Source organism: Callithrix jacchus, chromosome 6 (genome assembly GCF_049354715.1).
Source record: "Callithrix jacchus isolate 240 chromosome 6, calJac240_pri, whole genome shotgun sequence".
Classification (NCBI taxonomy): Eukaryota; Metazoa; Chordata; class Mammalia; order Primates; family Cebidae; genus Callithrix; species Callithrix jacchus.
The window spans coordinates 27,596,071-27,617,873 of NC_133507.1; the positions used below are offsets into that span (position 1 = coordinate 27,596,071).

At 46.7% G+C, this 21,803-nt stretch overlaps 1 non-coding gene across 1 annotated transcript; it reads left to right on the top strand.

Annotated features, from left to right (window-relative positions):
• Positions 1 to 16,327: 16,327 nt before the first annotated feature.
• LOC118154961 (U6 spliceosomal RNA) lies at positions 16,328 to 16,431 on the top strand. Its single transcript, XR_004745206.1, has one exon. It is a non-coding gene; the product is annotated as a U6 spliceosomal RNA (small nuclear RNA).
• Positions 16,432 to 21,803: the final 5,372 nt, after the last annotated feature.

Sequence of the window (21,803 nt, forward strand, 5' to 3'; positions counted from 1 at the left end):
GGGTGCTGCTGTTGATGCTTGTGGTTTGCTGCCCACTTTGAGTAATAAGATTCTAGGCTGCACTATTCTGTGTGGAAGCCCAAGTCACATGGGGCAATTTAAACTGAAATTGATTAAAATTAAATAGGATGTAAAGCTTCCTTGGTAAGCAGTAGAGATGTGGCAACCATCTTAACGGCTACGTAGGCTCATTTGGCTAGTGCCTACTGTACTGAATAGTGCTTTGTTTCTATCATAGCAGAAGGTTCTATTGGATAGCACTGTTTTATAGAGCACTATTTTTCAAACTGTTTTCTGCAGACTACCTATTAAATCAAACTCTCTGGGGCAGGGGTTGGAAATTTGCATTTTACATAAACACCCCAGTGCCTTCTGCATGTTAAAATTAGAGGAATACTTCTATAAGGAATCCAAAGTCTGCTGTCCAGAGGTAAATTTAATGTGAGAATAGGCGAATATCACAGACAGACATGGGGGCAGCTCAGCTTCAATTGGAATACTCTTTTGCCAGCCATGAGAATCATATCCAGTTTTTACAGGTGCGGCAGGTTTTTCCTGGCAGAGCTGACTTCTGATACCAAAGCTGCATAGGCATCCTGGGCAATATAGTGAGATCCCATCCCTACAGATTAAAAAAATTAATTGGCCATGGTGGCATGTGCCTGTAGACCCAGCTACTCAGGATGCTGAGGTGGGAGGATCGCTTGAGCCCAAAAGGTTGAGGCTGTAGTGAACCGAGATTGTTTCACTGCCCTCCAGCCTGGGCATCAGAACGAGACCCCATCTCACTCAAAAAAAAAAAAAAAAAAAAAAAAAGCTACGTAGAGTGGAGGAACTATAGTCCTCAAGCCAGTGGCATTCTGCAGGTATGCAGCTGTCCCAGGTTTGTTCTCTGGTCTCATATGCCTTCTGGTCCTCCAGGTGCTAACATCTGGTGAGGACCAGAGCCTGCGTCTGGCTTCAAGAGCGACTCCCAATCCTGGAAAATACAATCAAATTCTTCTTCAGATCTGTTGGATCTGCCTTTCCTGCCCAGGAACATATTTTGAGAAGATCTTTTCATTTTTTAATCACATTTCAGATATAAAAAGAAGTTCCATTTTCAGGTATTGAAAAGTTCAGCCCAATCTTAAAACTTCATTTTTGTATCCTGCTTTCTGCCCGTTTCTTTCTTCTGTGTCCCCCTCCTCTCCCAGCTCAGATGTAGTTGTGGTGTAGAATTTCATTTTCTTTGCTCCACACCCTTTCTTCTGGCTTTGAAGGTTCTGACAGTCAAGGAGAAAGGCAACGCTGGCTTGAATCAGTGATGGCATAACCTGGCCACAGTACGTTTCACGTGCTGAATGCCCAGCTGATTTTCTTAGAGTTCCTTTGTGGAGAACCTCTGCTGGCACCATTCTCTAGCTTGCTTCTTACAGCCTCTGCTCAGATCCTGCCCTACTGAAGCACACCCCGAAGTTCCCTAGCCCAGGGGGCAGCCGTCTTGACCAAACCCTTTAAGGATGACTTCAGTCTATTAATAGTTCCATTTGAGGTGACCACTTGGCTAAATAGGTGATTGGCTGCATGCTTGCGCCACCAGACTGCAAGTGTCACCCACACCCATGCTACTCTTGAGGGCTGTTCCAGACAGTCTGCCACTTTCAGAGTTCTGCTCCTTCCCCAAGTGCTGGAAGTCGCATGTCACATTCTCCCAGGAACTGTGGCTGCCATCCTCCCAGGCCTGTAGTAGCACCAGGGTGCCTGATTCTGCCAGGAGGGAAATTCCTCTTTTGGCAAACAATTCTATGCTCTGAAGCAGACTTTACTTGGCTTGGAATGGTGGCAGGGAATCGTGGGGAGGGGAGGGAAAATGTCAGAGCACTCTTACACTTACAAGTCCTCTTCCTTCAGAGAGTCTGCTTGATCTCTTACCTTTTCTAATACAGCCTGGGGAAGGATGGCAAAGGTGACTGAGGAGCCATTCTGGCTCCCTGTTGGTGAATCCTGCATGGATGTGTGTTGGACGCCCCTTGTCTGGCACCTACATCCTTTCAAACCACATTTTCCCTCCAGCCATTGGGTACAGCAAACTGGCTGCATACAGGTGAAGCCAGACAGCACTTCTCACCTGCATGACTTTCAAACCTGGAATGCCACACGTGAGTGAGACCCTTGCAAGGACCTTCTCAGTCATTCCGGTGCATGTGCAAACCTGGAAGTGTGTGGTAGTTAACACCTCAAGGAATAGTGCTTGACCAGTGCAGATCAGAAGCCAGTGGATCAATTATCTTCTTTTCCAACCTGGGGCAGACAATTCTGAGGGTGTATTCTCCATCGTGCCTGAGAGGATTGCCAGGCTAGTAGTAGCAAAATTCTGTGCCCATGGTGGCAACCAGGTAGATAATTCACCCTTGAATTGACCTTCCCTCTTTTTCCCTCTTCCCAGTCCCTACTCCTGTTTTTTGGGGATCATTTCCTAAAATATACTTTCTGTGTGAAATTCCTTGTCCCAGGCACTGCTTTGTTTGGGACCCAGTCTAAAACAACATATTCATTAGCTCTCTTTAGAATATGGGGATACTTGTCCTTTATCGCCCTTGCTTTGCGGAAAACTCTAGAGAAAAGAAGTCCCATCTAATATCCTTCTGCACATCGTTACTGGAAATGGAAAGCTGACAGTCATAGACTGATTGCCACGCAGAACCCCACACTGCTTAACAGCTTGCACAGCGTTCCTGTTGATGTGAGTTCTTGTTCTTGTTCTGGTTTTTGAAGCAGGGGAGGTAATGTGAAGTGGACAGATAAACCTTGATTTAGATGTTGAAGGGGGTCTCTAAGAGCAGGAGGTAAACTGGAGTCTATAGTCTGAGATTACTTTATATACATCAGTTATGGTTCTTTCTTCAAGCAAAGACTAGAGTAAGAGAAAAGAGAGCTGTTGGAAGGAGTAGTAGATGCTGTGGCATGCCTCCCGATTCCTCATTAGGAGAGAGGTATGCTCTCCTCCAGCTGCTGGCATGCTGGCTGCAGGCACCTCTGAACTGAGGCCTCCCCTGCAATCGTTCTTGGCTAAACGCGGTCACCTGCCCAAGGTTACGGTCCCTTCTTGGTGGCTGCCTACATCCAATATCTGATCATTTTGGAGGTGCAAAGCCTCCGTTACTTCAAGGCAGGACAGTTCTGAAGGGCCAGCCTAGCTCCTGCTCCCCAGGAACTGGCTGAGGCCTATGTGCAGTGCACAGTTTCATTTCAGAAGCCAGTGGATCAGAAGCCCAGTCTCTGCTCAGTCCTGCTTCTGTCCCTTCCTCACAGGTGTTATTCCTGAAAGCGCTTTCCAGTAATCTTTCTGCACACAAATCTCCAGCTCCATCTGTTTCCTGGGGAACTTGAACTACAACAGAATTATACTGGGGAGTTTGCAAAATCAAACTAAATATAGGCAGCAGGAAGGACACAAAGCAGGGGAGCCCCAGAGATCTCGGTGGTAGAAACTTTTATACCTCTTAGGGTACCACCAGGGTATCTCTGCTCAATGTTTAAATCCCTGGAAGGGAGCCTCTGATTGGCCTCGTTTGAGTTGGGAATCAGGGCCCTGTGATCAGAACTACCTGGGGTACTAATGAGTACTTCCTATGTACCAGTAAGCCACCAAATATCATTCTTCCTCCCTGAGTTCAGAACCACCTGACAGACAGACACAGGGGTTGGATGGGGCTTGGTCAGAAGATGAGCTTTATTGATAATGGATTGGTGGAAACAACCTGGATATACAGCTTCCTAGTACTAGACTCCTGCATCAGACACATCCATTCTCCAGCCAGTCATGAGCAGAACTGGCCAGACACCTGTAGACTTTCTCACCAGGACAGGAGCCCAGCACATGGCACGGAGCACTCTTCCTGTGGGGAGTCAGATCCAAAAGAAAGAGACCAGATGGCACTGAATCCGACATGCTCAGCTGCTTCTGTAAAACTTACCAGCCAGGGTGAGGAGGAATGAGGGGAGGAGGAGTGAAAGGCCAGGTGGTTACTCTGGCCAAAGTCTTTCCATGTATGCACATGGAACCAGGGAAGTGGAAGTGTGGAACAGCTACTTTGCATATATTTACATGTATTAGCATATCTAGTTCTCAAAATACCATGAAGTATCACTGTCCCCATTTTATAGAAGAGGAAACAGGCCAAGGCCATCTTTCAAGGAAATGCTGGCTTGGGATTTGAACCAAGTGTCCTCTGATCTGAAAGCCCATCCCATGTTCTTTTCAGTGCCATGTACCTGCTTCTCATTTGGAATGTGGGGGAAGGGGAGGACTCCTGGCTGTCTTCTCCAGTGCTCACAGGGAGCACTTCTGGGTCCCGAAGCCACCAGCTCACCGTGGGCCTGGTTGCTTGAGTTACCCCATGTACCTGAGTCCACAAATGCTTCTATGGGAATGTGACAGATTTGAAGGGCAGTCACTGGGCCCGTACCGGGAAGGCTGGGAATAGGCCTCCTTTCCTGTGGTGCTTAGCCTTGGTCTACCCTGCAGGACCTATGCCTGCTTGCTAGACCAGGCTGTCTCACATGGCCAAAGAGGCTGCCACAGGGGCCTCACCTTGGCTCCCACCAGGATGTCCTGGGCCAGAGCAAGAGCAGCTGCTTTAGCTCAGCCTTTCAGGTCAGGTCTGCGGTAATCAGCTCCTTCCAACCAAGGGCGGGGCTCACTGGGGTCTCTATTAGCTTAGGCAATGCCTTTTAGGCTTAGTTTTCTCTGTTTATGAAGCCCTAAGACTCAGCCTGTCCCCAGCTGGCCAGTCTATTCTGCTGGACTCTGATGTTTGCCCCAAACCTGGCTTTTCTCTGTTTCACTACAAGCCATTGTGTCATTCACCAAGTTGTTACATTTCTTGCTTTTCAGTCTCTGCAGATGTTCCAACCACTATACATCCCCCTTCTTCCCCTCTGTACCCATCTACCTCTTCCTCTCTCCCTTTATCCTTCTGTCTCTTCCTCCTCTCTTCTTATTGCTCACCCCCAACCTTCTTCTCTGCCTTCCCCTCTTCCTCCCTAACCCCTCCCCTTGAACCACAGGGAGATAGGCCTGTTTGCAGAGGAAAAATCTTTGTCATGTGACTATTAGATCCCCAACATGTTATCTAGTAGAAGGCAGCACAGTAGGAGTTTTCTGCAAGGGGCTGAAGGGTTATAAAGGATTTCCGAATATCATAGAAAATCATCTGAGGATGCTGGGCTCAGGGCAGCTGCAACAGGGGTGTGAAGGCGGGTCACAGCCTCCCACCCCCAGGGAGAGGAAAGGTGACTAAAGGAGAGGAGAGGGTTCCATACCTCATTTTATTCTCTTGACAGTTTTGCCCAGAATTAGTCCTGTCTGTGTTATTATCACTTCTAAAAGCATTTTTTTCATGCCATTTAATCTATCAGCCTTTTATTAAAGCTTAGATAAAAGCGGAGAAAAAAAAATCTCATCAACATCAGCCACCAGAAGGGAAATTTCAGAGACTGAGATGATCAGATTTCTAAGTTTATTGAAAAATCTATAGATAACTGCATGGCTGCTCATCCTATTTTATAAAACAAGTGCAGCCAGGCGAGCCATTTAATAACATGGGAATTGTCGGCCGTGCACATAGTGGACAGAGGATGAGCTCATCTTGGGAAGACATAGGCTCTGGCGGAAATGAACACTGCGGCACGCTGCGGGCCAGCAGTACAGCGTCACCCTGCAGACTGAGCCTCGCAGCTTCTTGGGAGCTGTCCACAGCGCAGCCAGCCACCAGGGGACAGGGTGCCACAGTCTTTCCAAGAACAGTAGAACCCACACTTACCCTCCCATGTTAGCTACACTCTGGAGCTCGCATTTGGAGTAGTGACAGGCTTTCAAAGGTATTTCATCTCACCACAATCCTGGCACAGGTATTAGTACCCCTCTTTTCCAAATAAAGAAATTGACCACCACTGGAGGGAAGGAACTTCGGTAAATCCACAGAGTGAAGTGGCGGTGCTGCGGTGATTACCCAGGGTTTCCAGTTCTGGTCCTGTGGTCCTTTTGCTCCATTGGGCTATCGCCTCACCAGAATCAGTCTAGAGGGGGAGATGTTAAAGAAGCCACCCTTTGGCCTTCAGGACAAGTGTGTGAGAATTGGTGAGTGGGTGGGGGATAGGGGAGTCAGGTTTTGGCAGTAGAACGTAGAAGTAATATATACTCTAAATAGGTTCATTTCCTGACTTCCCCCCTTATCTGTGTGGTCTTGTATAAGTCACTTAACTTCTCTGTGCCTCTATGTAATGAGGAATGATAATATCTACCTCATGGGTTTGTGGTAAAGTTTAAAAGAGATAATGGATCAAGCATTTAATATAGTATAGTAATAAATGGTATAGAGTTTAGCCCACTTTTGAAATCAAGAAATTTGTAAAAGTGCCTCAACAAATTATCTGTCCTGTAGAGGTGAACAAGTATTTTCAGTCCCTTCCTGACCTCTTTCTTGTGGCTACCAGTCCTTACAGGCACCTGGGGCACCTGCTTTCCCTGCTGTGGACTAGGATGCCTGTAGGTACCAGGTTAGAAGAGCTGCTTCTTGGGATTGCCCTGTGGCTGTACAATGTGCCATCTGAGGCCTTGCCATTGACTCACGGCATAACCTTGAGCTGACCTTGGTCTTACCTGGCTGGACCTCTGTTTCCTTAGTTATTTTTATTTTTATTTTGAGACAGAGTTTCGCTCGTTACCCAGGCTGGAGTGCAATGGCGCGATCTCGGCTCACTGCAACCTCCGCCTCCTGGGTTCAGGCAATTCTCCTGCCTCAGCCTCCTGAGTAGCTGGGATTACAGGCATGCACCACCATGCCCTGCTGATTTTTTGTATTTTTAGTAGAGACGGGGTTTCACCATCTCAGTTGACCAGGATGGTCTCGATCTCTTGACCTCGTGATTCACCCGCCTCGGCCTCCCAAAGTGCTGGGATTACAGGCGTGAGCCACCGAGCTAGGTTTGAGGAATTGTAGTTTGTGAACTTCTGCATCAGAATCAACTCCATTGTTGATTCTTGAAAATGTCGATTCATGGGCCTGGCCCCAAGTTTTCTCAATCACAATCTTTAATAGCGCTTTAGAATGTATATTTGTAAAAAGCCCTCTCCCCTTGCCCCATGCCCTATCCTAACTCTCAGAGATTCTGATATAATTGGCCATTAATGCATAATGAAAGTAAATAAGGAATTAATAAGTTAAAAATTGATTTACTTTATAACTTTGGTTGTTTTTAAGATTTTCCTGTTTGTTTTTGTTTTTTAGCAGTTTTTCTACATGTGCCTAAATGTGGTTTTCTTTGAACTCCTCTAGGGTTCATAACACTTCTTGAATCTGATTTGATATCTTTTGTCAGTATTGGAAAATTCTAAGTCATCATCTCCGTAAAAATTGTTTCTGACCCATTTGTTGTTTTCCTCTCCAGGACTCCAATTACATGTATGTTGGACCATGTCTCATTATGTCCCATACACACTCTTGTGCTACCACCTGTATTTTCCATTCATTTTTTTCCTCTCATTCTTTCAGTGTGGATATTCTCTATTGATCCATCTCTAAATTCACTAATCTTTTCATCAGCTGTGCCTAGTTTGCTATTAAACCCATCTATTCAGTTCTTAGTTTTAATTATTATAATTTTCAGTTTTCAAATTTTCATTTGATTTTTTAAAAATTGATTTTAATTCTTTGCTAAAATGAATTTTCTTGGACATATTAATCAGTTATTTTGAAAGTCTTTGAGTGATCATTTCAACATCCGTCTCCTTAGATCTTTTTCTTTCTATGTCTGTTTTTTCTCTTGGTTTCAGGCCTTTCATGTCTCCCAATATTCTTTATAATTCACTTATTTTAAAAGGTTTTTTTAGTTTTTGTAACTTTTTATTGAATGTTGGACATTGTGTATGAAAAACTGAAGAGCAAATTTGAGCCTCTGGATGATGCTGTTCCCCCTTAGAGCATTTACTTTTGCTTTTGGAAGTTAGGATGGGGCAGATTGTTAAAATCCAGTCTGGGAAGGAGCAGATTTGAAGCCAGAGCTTTAATCTTTGTGAATACTGGCTTATTTTGGGTGAGTCCTTATTCCCAGGCTTCAAGGGTTCCTTCTGAAAGCTTGCGTGCATACCAGGGCCACTCCCTCTTGGTGGTGGCTGGTCTATTTTTGTTCCCCTGGGATGGTAGGGCAGCAAAGCTCTGCTTAGTTTTTAGCCTCCTGGGTGCCAGTTTCTACTTCATTTCTCCTCTTGGTTTCTTCACTGATCAGTTTCTACAAAGCACAACTTCTCAGCTTTTAAGTTTTTCTTAAGAATCAACAAATGCTTTGAGGGAAAAAGCTGTGCCAAATATTAGGTTCAGTTCTGTGCTTTCTTTCTGAGATCTTGGTACCTTAAGACCTCACCACATTTGATAGTTCTCTGATGTGTTCCAACAGCATGTTTCTATTTGTTCTTGGTAGTAGAGTTGATCTGAATATGTTAGCCGATCAAAGGCAGAAGTGGAACTCCCTGATAATGGTTTTTAATCTCCTCAGGTGATTTGAGTATAAGATGCACTGGACAAAATCAACTTCTTGCCACAGCATAAGAACCACCTTGGGCTGTTGTTTCAAAATGTTGATTTTCTGGTCCTATCCTAGACAACTGAACCAGAATTTCCAGAAAAAGAAGACTGATTTGTCATGCTAGCAAGTGTTTCTAACAAAGGCACACTTGAGACGCACTCAGTAAGTGGCTCTTCAGAGTCCGTCTTGCTGTGGTTGCCTGAGCATATTCTGGTGACCCTAGTGTCCCCACCCACCCAATGAACCCTGTATATGTATTTGCAGGAAAGAGTGTGGTTATTCTGATATGCAGAGGGGCAGCATGCAGCCTCTACCACCACCTTTGACTATTTTGCATTCTGTAACTCCATAAGAAGTAGCTTTCTTTGCTGAATTATTTCTAATTTTTTCCATGGACATTTTAATCAGGGATGAAAAATGACTGGTCTTTTGCTAGCAGTTCAATCTAAGAGGAAGTTATTTGCCTCTTAGAGGTACATTAATTTGCAATGGCTTTTGTGCAGAAGGCAGAGAGATGTGGAAAGGGACTTGGATTCTGGGGATCAGGCATAAGCCCAGGGTACTGGCTCAGGAATTGTAGGAGTCACTTGCCCCCTCCCTTCTTCTCTTCACTAATGTAAGTTTCCTTTGCCTGCTTGAGTGTATCTCTGAATTAGGGTCTTTTCCAGCTAACAGAAGTAGGACTCTAGTGCAGTTCTGAACCTCATCTCTGGAATCCTTTCTCACCCTGCTGGCTCCTCTACAGCGGATTCCTTACTGTCCGCACCAACTCCCTCCCCTTCGTCTCTTGCCCACCTCCATTTCTTCTCTTGTCCTTGCCTTCTCTTCTCACCGCCCCCACCCCCACCCCAATCTTCTTCCCCGCATTCCAGAATCATAACGAGGCTATAGTGTCCTCTCGTGGACCCTCCCTCGACCGCTTCAGCCTTCACCAGGACCTGCTGCCCACGTGGAGCTTATGCAGGAGGGCAAAATGGTCCAATTCCTTTTCTCTGGGCCATCTAGCAAGGCCAGTTCCCATGGTTCTCTCTGGCTCACATAAGAACGCTTCCCACTTTGGAGGTCTGTGATTGCTCTAGTCCATGGCTGCCCAGTAAATTGTTTTCTTACTGATTTGCTACTCAAATCAGTAAGAAAACAATCACGTGTGCCCAGTGGTAAAGGGGCCAAGGACATAAACAGATACTTCACACAAGAGGAGACACAGCCACAAATAGAAGAACTATTTAATTTCACGTTTCATCAAAGAAATGCAAGTTCAAACCATGTGAGTAGTAAAAAATAACCAGAACAAGTGTTGGCTACGATGCAGGGAAATGGACACGTGTACTGCTCGGAGAGTGAATGTTCAGTCATTCTGGAGAGAAAATTGGTAAAATAGAACAAAAATCTTATGATTTTCCATAACTTTTGACCCTGTTATTCTACTTTCAGGAATTCATCCTAGTGAAATAATGAATATGATTTGCAAAGAGTTATATGCAAGTATATTCAGTGTGAGGCTGTTTTATTATAATAGTGATGACTGCTGCTCCCCAGTGAAATACAACCATACAATAAGGGGTTGCTACATTCATGGCGGTTGTACCCTCTGTTGTCATTAAAAACATCACACAGAAATATTTAAAGAGGAGGAATGTTCAAGCTCAGATTAAAAAAAAAATAAAAGCAGTATATCACAAGAATTTCATTTTGGTGAGGAGGAACCAGCATAGGAAAAAACTCAATGGACACAAAATGTTACCACGTCTGTCTGGTGTGTTTTATCATACTCAAAAATCTACGAAATGTGATTAAAAAAGAGAAGAAGAAAACAAAAATACTGCTCCCCTGCATGTGGAAAGACTGGCCTTCATTCTAGTCCTGCCTCTTGTTCTCTGTGAGGCTTTGGACGGGTCACCTTGGCTCTTTTGACAGGCAGTTTCCTCATCTGTAAAGCAGAGCTGGCCCCGTGTAGTAGCATTCATGTCTGTTCAGTGCTTTACCAGTCCCTTTGCTAACCATTGTTTTAATTCAGTCCCACATCTGTGCCTTGTAGATCAGCACTTTGTGGGCTGTTGGCTATTTTACCATCACTTGATAATTGAGAAACTCACCTTATTTTCAGGTACAGTGATACAAAGAAAAGCTTCTTCAGGGTCGTTGGCAGGCAAGCATTTGAAGGAACTAGAGTAGCCTGGCTAATGACCTGGTGCAGTGGCTGAATTACAGCTGGTCTGGAGGGCAGATGATCCACAAGGTTGGGTCTGGGGTCAGTTAGCAGTTGAGGATGGGGAGATTGGGAGCAGAGCAAGACCAGGAGCCGAACAGGCCTAAGAGAAGTGTTGGAAAAGCCAGAAAGCAGTGATTGAGAGAACTGCTCCAGGTTGAGGGGATGCTCCAGGAGTGGTAGCTTTGCAGGAGGTTCAGTTAGGGGTCCTGGGAGTCAGATAACAGGACTTGGAGGCCTCAAGAAAAGAGTGGGAGCCAACCCAGCAGGACTTAGCTGGACAAAGGAGAGACGTTTTCAAGGCTATGAGCGGGCATGACAGGCATTACTGGAGAGCCCAGAAACAAGGATTTGGCACATGCAGGCTTATGTGCAAATTGCAAGTCTGCATTTATATAAAACAGGCAGCAATGGAGAATGTGTAATAGATGGACCAATCTAGAGATAGCCTGGAAAAATGAACTCACTTAAGTAAAAATCGAGCTGTTTACTTCGTGCTCTCTAGGAGGTCAAAGCCTAATCTTTAAAACTGATGTCCTTATCTCAAAGCTCCCCTGGTGATAATATTAGTCCTCACTGACATGGTCTGTCTTCTCCATAAATACCTTTCCCTCTAACAACAACAACAAAACAACACCACAACACCACAACATAACATACCACAACACACCACCACCACCACTGCCACAACACCACCACTACAACACAATACAACACAACACAACACAACAACAACAACACAATGTCGCTTTCTAGCCCACAGGGCTGCTTTTTGATTCCTAGCATGCCCTGAACTGAACTCCCTGGTTTATGGAAGAGACTCAATGTGAAACTGCAGATCGACTCTTTTATCACAATCCTTTTAATTACCACACGTACCCAATTTTATTATCCAATTATGGGTAAGATTAAAGTTCATCAAACTGCTTGTTTTATGTGAAGTTCCTTCATTTCCAAAAGATCAGTGGAACATTAAAGAACAAATGAAACAGCCAGTTGCAGATTATACAGGATGATTTATCATTGATCTTCCATAAACAGCAAAACTGGCTCTGGTATTTTCCCCGGCGTAATAGGCCTATGTATACAGTACACTGTATATCTTTTCATTTCAGCCTTGAAAAAAATATGATATACCCCCAGTGGGAGTCATAATTTCGCTGAATGTATAGTGCTTAAGGCTCCACAGCGCCTAGCCAGTTTGTTACAGCAGATGGATGAGAGCCCACTGTTTCATGAAATTGCTTTTGAATATTTGTAGGATGACCTTTTCCCATACTATGCCACCAAAACGTATTAACTCCTTCTGCACAAGATGGAAACGCACTGTGCTGAACCACGTTTCTGCAAGGCACAGTTGAGATGTGACAGCCTTTAATATAAAACCTTTCCTGATATGTTCCCCTCCGTCAAAAACAATCTCTGTTTCCCAGAAGTTCCCTTTCAGGGAGAGGAAAGCAGAAGGAGCAGACAACTCCTGGGTGACGTTTACCAAGGTCACGCAGCTGGTGGTGGGTGGTGCCAGGATTATAATTCAGGCCTGGCTATCTCCAAAGCATTTGCTTCTTCCATGCCTCTGGAGCACATTGTTTATGTCTGTATTGTAGCCTTTATCCTTTTGTTCTCTTTTGTTTGAGCAGTTGGAGCCCATTTTCCTTCCATCATAATGTGAACTTATGGTTTATGTCTATTCTTCTTCACCACCACTTCAAGTGTACCTTGCATTTAGTGGGTACTTGCTGCGTCAGTCAGGGTTCAATCAGAGAAACAGAACCACGGGGAGGTCCTACATGTGTTAATATGTATCAGGTTTTGTTACAGGGTTTGTTAGAGGAATTTGGCTTTTGCATCTCGTGCTAGAACTTGAAGTCCACATACCAGGTGGTTGGGTAGAGAAGATAGATGTGAAGTAGAGGAGAGCAGGAGCATGCTGGAGACTCCCAAGCGCACGCTGGAGACCAGGGATTGGGCTGGACTCTGGGTTGCTTATTTTGCCTCTGACCTTGATGGTATAGGTGTTCTACAAAGCCAGGGCCTGCAGCCAGTCCTATGTTCCTCGCCTGGGAGTTGGAGAAGCTGAAGCAAGATGCAGGGTAAGATGGAGCAGTTGCAGGTCTGGCTGTGAGTTGGATCAGTGGCAGCATGCTGCTTCTCTTCTTTCCAAATCTCCCATAAGGATCTCCCTTGGGCCCTGCCCTAATGGGAAACCTACCGGAGAGGGAGTTCTGGGAAACGTAGTTCATCTTAACCAAGTTGTCATGTTAGAAAGTCACTGTGGTCCACTTCCATCAACCTGAAACCCACGTGTGTCACCTTCAACCGTACTTACTGTCCAAATAAAGACAGAGCCAAGTCATGCTTCTGCATAACATGACACAAACAATGCACACATGGCCAAGTGTGTGCTCACCCTTTTCCAGAGTGACACAACCAATGCACACATGGCCAAACGTGTGCTTACCCTTTCCCAGAGTGACACAACCAATGCACACATGGCCAAACGTGTGCTCACCCTTTCCCAGAGTGACACAACCAATGCACACATGGCCAAACATGTGCTCACCCTTTCCCAGAGTGACACAACCAATGCACACATGGCCAAACATGTGCTCACCCTTTCCCAGAGTGACACAACCAATGCACACATGGCCAAACGTGTGCTCGCCCTTTCCCAGAAGAGGATAGAAAACCCCATTTTGCCTTGGGGTAACATCTGCTCTGCTCTTAGCTATTGCACACTCCTCCTTTGATGCATGTAACTTAAATCCTGGGATATACATGCAATTGCTACTAACCCCACTGTGTAGATTAAGGGATGGCCGAGGTGAAAACACATATGTGGTTCATATATATGATCATGTATATCAAAATGAGAAAGACATACAAATATTATAATTCTTATTTCTGAAACTGGTCACATGGTCATACCTGGTATTTACAACCACCTTTATTCTATTCATTTAACATTTCCTTTGCCTTCAGCAAGAATGGCAGGTTGTAAGTCTAGGCCAAGAATCAGCAAACTTTTTTTTATAAAGGGTCATATATTAAAATGTAGGCTTCGATGGCCATTCAGTCTCTGTCTCAGCTGTGTTACAACAATAACGTTATTTAGAAAAGCAGCTGGGGGGCTGGATTTGGCCTGTGGGCTCTGTAGTTAGCTGATCACTGGCTGAGGCCATGAGCAGTCCTGCCTGAATTGGGTTGTATTGTAGTTTTCTGTTAACTTTAATCATAGAACGTGGGAGTATTAAAAGGCACCCCAGAGGACTTCCTGAATTCCAGACATGCGGCTCCTTTTCCTTTTATGTAGAACCAACGCATTTTACCCGTGAGAGTCAGGATCAGTCATTCCCACCATGCAGTGACCCCTGTTGCCTGATGACTCAGTGGCAGGAGGGGCTCAGAGTGGCTGGGTGGCAGACTCAGCATCCAGGTCAGTGGAACCACTGGTGTGTTCCCTGGTGGAAGCATTCTTCTCTGTGGGTGTGAGACCGCTAGACACAGAGCCTAAGGTCATTGGGACGAGAAGCATAACTTCTGTTAGTAGATATCTAAGAATAACAGGGAGAGAAGCCACTTTGTCCTTGGTTAGAAGCTGCAGGCTCCTGACGGAAATAGGAGAATGTAGCAGTCTCCATCTTTTCATTCAGTTAGCAAATGCTGATTGAGCACCTACAGTGTGCCAAGCACTGGCTGGAATGCAAAGGTCACCAAGACAAATACTGCTGCTTTTTCAGCAAGTGTGAGGTGAGCTTGAACCATCATGGAAGGTTTTCATTGTAGCCACTGAGGTTACTGCCTGCATTCCTGTCTGCAGTTTGGTGGAGCCAGCAGCGCTCATTGCCCTTTCCTGTTTTAAGTGGGTAGAGGACAGCTTTTCCATGGGGTTCCATATTAGGCCTTGCTTAAAGCCTTTTCCTGGAATGGAGCCAGCAAAATTGTTGGGCCCAAAAGAGGGGTGCTTATGCAAATTGGGATGATTTAGTTGGATCTGTGAGTGTCCTGATATACAGAAATGTATGTCATTTGGGCTTTGCCTTGGTTGCATGTGACAGAATACTCATCTAACTATGGTGTAATCACACAAGAGTTGGTTTTTCACATGTAACCAACAGAATCCTAAAGAAGTCTGTTCAGGACTGGTTCAGTTGCTTGAAGGATCAACCAAAAGTCCAGTTGTCCAGGTATCTTTTGGCTCTCTGCTTTGCCGTACTTAATGTGTGTTTTATCTTCACGGTTGCACAGTGACTGCTCTTCTTCCAGCCCTCGCTTTCCCATTCCAGGCAGGAAGACTAAAGGCAAAGGCACAGGCCGTGCCAACTGAGGCAGTTTTGTTTTCCTAAGTTCTCACACAGTAGACTTCGGTTTGCATCCCATTGGCTGGATGGGTTCACCTAGTCTAGCTGCAGTGGAACTGGAGAGGCATTTTTAATTCGACATGTTGCCATGCCGAACAAAATCAGAATCCTATTGTTGGAATGGAATATGGAGCGAAGGAGAGAATGGGTATTAGCCAAGCCACTAGCTGTGTCCACTGCAGCTGGGAAGAAAGAGTGATGGGTTGGAGTTCGGGAGAGGAGGAGGCAGAGCATGAGAAAGAGAACAAGGGCCAGTCGCGGTGGCTCATGTCTGTAATTCCAGCACTTTGGAGAGTGAGGTAGGTGGTTCACCTGAGGTTAGGAGTTCAAGACCAGCCTGGCCAACATTGTGAAAACCTGTCTATAGTAAAAATTTTAAAAATTAGCTGGGTATGGTGGTGCACGCTTGTAGTCCCAGCTACTTTAGAGGCTGAGGCAGGAGAATCGCTTGAACCTGGGAGGCAGAGGTTGTGGCGAGCCGAGATCGAGATCGCACCACTGCACTGCAGCCTGGGTGACAGAATGAGATTCTTTCTTAAAAAATAAAAAGAGAAAGAGGGCAAGGCCACTGATGCCTCAGTAGTGCTCATTATAAAGCTGAAATGTCATGTCAGCAGTTTTTAAAAGGTGCTTGAACTATTTTCACCTCTTTCTAAATGGGTCTTTCTTGACTCAGCAAATATCCAAAATGTTTCCTGTTACTCTAATTTGTACCCTCATTTGAATCTCCTTCTTTGCAAATGCCCAACTCATGAGACCATAACATCTTTCTTTATAAACCATTCTTTCTGGCAGTTTAGGAAAAGAAAACGATGGATAATTAAAAAACACATAATTACCCCAAAACTACATTCTACTTTGGTGTCACGGCAGGGAACTCCATCCTGGAGAATTCATGAATGACTGACCTGGAGAATTGTAATGAAAAAAATGTCACAGGAGACCAACATGTTGAATTATTGATTAGAAGGGGTTTTTCCAGGCTCTTCTGGCTTAATTATACACTGTGAAACAGGCGGCACAGACAGAGTGAGACCGAAGACGCAGAGGTTTAGACTAGTTGAGAGATGGGAAACTGCTATATTGCATTCACCTTTTTTTATGAAACTGTAGCTGTGGAGTTCATGGGCAGTGGCTCAAAAAAAGGAGCCTTGGAGGAAGAACCTAAGGATTAAATAATAAGAGTCCCTTGCTTCCTTCGGCAGCACAGATACTAAAATTGGACCGATATAGAGGTGAGCCTGGCCCCTGTGCCAGGATGACATGCAAATTTGTGAAGCATTCCATGAAAAAAAAAAAAAAGATCCCTGCTGGTCTTTTGACAAAGAGATTTCTACATATGAATACTATGCTTATTCTTTTGAGGGGGCAGGTGGGCCAGGAGCCTCCCTTCACTGCACAGTTAACTGAGAATCTTGGCATTTGAACACAGGCTTCTCAAAACACCATTTTCCTGAGAATCGTGTGCTGGACTTCCCGGGAGAAATAGAAGAAAGGCTTCCTGGGACTAAGTCCTGATTTGAGGGCGAGGGGATCAAGATTTTGGAGCTAAGGCAGTAGATGAAGGCTGCTCTGTGCTCTCAATGGAACATCTAAATAACCTAGAAACCATCCAGGGGTGTGTCAGTTGCTGGGCCTGGCTTCTGGCTGGGATGCTCTTTTGTGGGTAATGCTGGGTGCTTCCATTCTAGTGGCTGCTAAGCCAGCCCTGGGATGCTCTTCACAACATCGTGTGAGGTTGGCAGTGCCCTTTGGGACCCCACCCCTACTGCTGCTTTCTGCCTTGCTGGCATTCTGTAGGCCTTCTCTCATCTAGGTCCATCCAGAAGCTGCTGCTGCACGGGTCCCTTGCTCTCCCAGAATGCTTCCTGGCCCCTTTGCCCTCAGACAGAGTGGGTGCCCCACTCCCTCTATCAGAACTCTGCTCACTTGCCACCTCCTCCAGGAAGACTGCTGGTACCTCCTTTTCCTATACTAGGTCAAGGCCTCCTGTTGAAAGCACCAGCCTCTGGTGCTTTTGATTCCTACAGTTGATTGCAGTTTGTGATGAAGCGTTTATTTGTGGGATGAGTTGCTTAACATCCACCTTGGTCACTAGGCCGTACGCCCACCAGTGCAGGCGTCATGCCCAGTATTGCTTACAGTGATATCTCCAGAGCCTTCCTCACCACTGGACACATAGTAGGCCCTTGGACTAAACACCTCTTCCTCTCCACCCTCTGAGGCTGATTTACAATTCCCATTGTATGAATGTGGAGGCTCAGAGGAGTTCATTGACTGACCCGAAGTCACACAGTAAAGGTTACCAGCAAGGGTTGAGCTGGGATTCGCACACATATCTCCCCAGTTATGAGTCTTGCTCTTTCCAGTAATGTTCCCAGCAGCAGCTGCACCCAGGGAGTGGCCTCCCACGAGCCTGAAGCAGAGCAGATGGCAGCAGCCTCGTCCTAACACCAAGGGTCTTGCTGCAGTGGGCAGTGCCCTGGCCTCCCACCCCCTGCATTCATTGTTGGTGGGCCCTCTCTTTGTCTGTATGATGTCCCCTGTGTCTCCTTGTACTAGAGGGCCTGTGAGCCTGTCCCTAGAGGGCACATGACGACCCACTATTAGGCCACTTTTCTCAAGCCAGACTCCCGACCTTGCCATGCCTAGAATCCTTCCTTAACTTGACCCTCTGGATTCAGGGCACACCTTTGCCAGCAGGATACCATCCTTTGTTGCTATGTGAAACTTTTGAATTTAGGCCAGATTCACCCAGAGCTGGCTGTTCTACCATTGTGCCACCCACTGACACTTCCATCTCACCCCCCTCATCCTCCACGAGACTCAGCAGCTGGCACCATGTCCCTGACCCAGATCATGTGTCTGGCACCTGCTTGCCTTCTGTGGGTGCTGGTTCCATGGTGGCCTAGGAACTCTTGCTGCCAGCAGGGCCCCTCAGCCAGGGCCTGGCACGCTGTGCCCAAGCAGATGGTGCTGGAATGTGGTGAGACTTCCCTTCAGGGCAGGGAGCGGAGAGAGGAGGGTTGGACATAGGGCCTGGGTATTATTTGGAGTCACTTTGTCACTGGAGATGTACCAGGTGCATCCTTAGAGCTCAGAGCAGAATCCCCTCACTGCAGCCAGATGGGCTCTGAAGCTCCCAGCATGGATCTGCATCTCTCGGCTGGGGAAGGAGGCAGGCTGAGGGGTGGAGAGGCCTAGAGGTTGGATGAAGGAGAGCCAGTGTGAGCTTCTGGCCTTTTTCTCTCTCCCTTCACTGTTGCTGTTCTTCTAGTCCCTTCCTTCTTATACTGTTACTTCAAACCCCTTTCTGTAAAATCATGCAGCTAATGTTACTGAGTGCCGATTCTGTTTCAGATCAGCTGTGCTCGGCTCTGGGGCTCCATGGCTCTGCCTTGTTGGAATTTCAGTCTCACAGGGGAGATACTCTAGAGAGGGGCAGATCATCACCAGAGAAGTGTGAACTTCCCTGTGACACGCAGGGAAGGAGCAGGACATGGTGTGACGAAGGTCCATTATGGGGGGAGTGGAGTAGTCGGGGACATGGAAGCAGGTTTCCTGGGGAGATGATGCAGATGCAGCTGTCTCAAGGATGAGCGGGAGTTACCTGGGAGACAGGGAGGAAGGGTGTGCAGGCTGGGAACAGAGAGTGCAGGGTCTCGTGGGATGGAGAAAGGCAAATTGGAGGGAGTCAGGGAAGGCCAAGGTGGCAGAAGTGGAGAGGTCCAGGGGCCATGGTGATAGGGACTCTGCTTGCTTCTAGGATAAAATGCAGGGTGTGCAGGGCCTGGGAAGCTCCTTCCTACTACGGGCTGAGGGGATGCAGGTTTCCCAACATGGGTGGGAGGAAAGGGTGTGTTGGTGGTGATGCCAGCTATCACCATCATCATAGCAGTAGCTGACACCTCCTGGTGCCTGCTGTGTGCCAGGCCCTGCTCTGAAGGCTTCAAGAATTCTCAGGAAAGAAGGGAAAAGGGTAAGGGGCAGGGAAGACATCCAAAGCTTTCAGGGCTTTATTTGGAGTCAGCACAAAGGGAATGCCAGCAGTCTCACACACACACACACACACACACACACACACGCACGCGCACACACACGCACAGATATACAGTTCCTCCGTGTGAATTAACATGAGCATTTTGTAAGTCAGTTTGGGTTGTCAAATGCTGGACATAAAGCTGAAATGATTCAAGAGATTGGAAAGCTGAGACGATTAGAATGCCTTTTACCTATAAGTTTTTAATACATTAGAAACCTAAAAACGATATTCAGCCTTTACAAGCAAATTAAATGTTTATTTGTTTGTTTCTTAAAGAGGTAAGTCACACAGTGGGTTTAGAACAGATGTCTTCAAAGATCAGAGTCACTGCTTCCTTTATTAGAAAGCACAGGAGCCAGAGACATGCCGTTTAATGCTGCGCCGTACCAGGGTACTTTTCTTTCTCTGGAGTGGACTGCATGCGTCTTCCTAATATGTGTGGCAGTCATCTGATAATAGACTGCATTAGAAGATGTTATACTTTTATTTCAGAGCCAGTGATTTGAAGGGCATTACAGGAAAGAAGTGAGTTCTTCTCTGCCACATGACCACGAGGACGGGGAAAAATCTCTTTCCTGCTAAGAGTTGATACATGGTTTAGAATTCTAGGAGCAAAAAGCCCTTCTGCACACAGGAGTCTAGCTGACATCCCGCTGTGGAAACCATTCACACATGCAGTTTCCTCATCTGTAAGTGGGGTCGACAACAGTCTCCTCTAATAAAGTGGGGATTAAACAGAGGGATTCAAGTGAGAACACAGAGCATGTGCTAGCTCAGTGGATGTGAGCTGCTGTCATTTACATGCACATTGACATGGGAGCACATTCACAGACCTCTCCAGATGCAGTCACAATGATGCATGTGAATATATCACACACACACACACGCACACACACACACACAATTTTGCTGAAATTCTCCAACAGAAAACTAGTTGTAGTCATTTTTTTGCTTGTTGCATTGGGTTTGACTGGGGCCAGGGTGAAGGTAAATGAATCCACCACTCAGCCTCCCCAGCCAATGCCCGACTATGCCTGTGGGTGGCTTCCTGCTGACTCTCAGGTATTTTGGATCTCCAGCACAGCCTGAGTGACCAAATCGCCCCACAGGGATCAGAGCAGCCAGTCCAGGTGCTTAAGCCATCACGCAGCCCTGCACTGGCAGCTAAGAAACTGAACATGGTGGCAAAGTGAGTAGAGGAGCTGTGCCCCCTCAGATTACCTCCTGCCTGGGCCCCACCGCCTGAGGAAGCAGAGAGTACAGCACCGATGCAGCCATCTGAAGGACATGCGGGAGTTAATTGGGGAAAGAAGGGAGGAAGGGTGTGTAGGCTGGGAACAAAGGGTGCAGGGTCTGCGTGCCTGGTTGGCTTCACCTTTACTCACTCTGGTGCCTCTGCCTGGAATGCCCTCTCCACACAAACACTCAGGTTCAGCGTCACCCACACTCCCAGCCTGGCTCAGATGCCATCTCCCCCTGCAGGGCTCTTTGGATGCCCCTCCTCACCTCCTCTGAGCCTTTTTCTTTGGATCTCTCATAGAATTCAGCATGTCTACCTCGTGCTGTGGCTATCAGAGGTCCCAGAGAGTGGTCACTCCCAACACTCCACATGAAGCTGGGCTCAGAGAGCATTTGATGATCAGAGCTGCTCCAGGTATCCTGTTTCCACAAAGCAGCTCTCCTGAATTTCAGTTTGATGAGATCACTCCCTTGCTATAAATGCTTCATTGGCCCCCCTCAGCACTTAGGGTAAAATCCAGTCTTTCTCATGCCCCTAGAGTGCCTGGTTTGACCCCTCCCTACTTCTCCCTACAGCCTCATTTCCCCTCCCTCCCTCTCACCAGGCTCCGGCTCCCTTTGCCAGTGCAGGGAGAGTGCCAAGCTCATTCTGGCCTCCGGGCCCTTGCACATGCTAAGCCATCTGCTCGGAATTTCCCTCCCCTTCACCTGGCCACCCCTACTCATCCTTCAGGTCGGAGCTCAAATGTCACTCAGAGATCTCTTCCCTGACATCCCCTCACTCTATTTGTAATTGTTTATTTGCTTTTGTGATGGTTTAAGGCAGGCACCCCACTAGAACTCCAGGAGAGCGGGGCAGAGTCTGTCGTGGTCAGCACTGTATCTGCAGCACTTAGTACAAGGTTTACATAGAGCTGAAAAATAATTATTTTCGTGAAGAGAGGCACAAATGCAGTGAGGCCTGAAAGATCTCCCTTTTTGGCTCATCTTCCTCCTGAAACTGCCCTTTTTACACTTCTTGTTTTGGAATCCAAGCCTGGCCTGAGTTTAGTTCCTTGCTTGTGAAACGTGGCTCTGCAGTGTCACCGATCCAACGTAAAGCAGCTGCTGCCAAGCCCATGCTCCTGGCTCTGGGGTCTGGGGTTCAGCAGGAGCTGGCCACATTCCAAATACTGGGGTCTGCCGCTCTCGGCCCTAGTATACAGCAGGCTGCAAGTGCCAAGAAACTAACCGCCCACCAGCTGCTGGCAGGGGCAGACAGCACTGCTGTGCACTTCCACCAGTTCCCCCAGCCATGGGTAATGTTGGGGAGTGTATTCTATGCCACTGACTACAGTGTTCCTGTAGGGTAAGCTCCTATCACCCATAACGGTGGCTGGTTTGA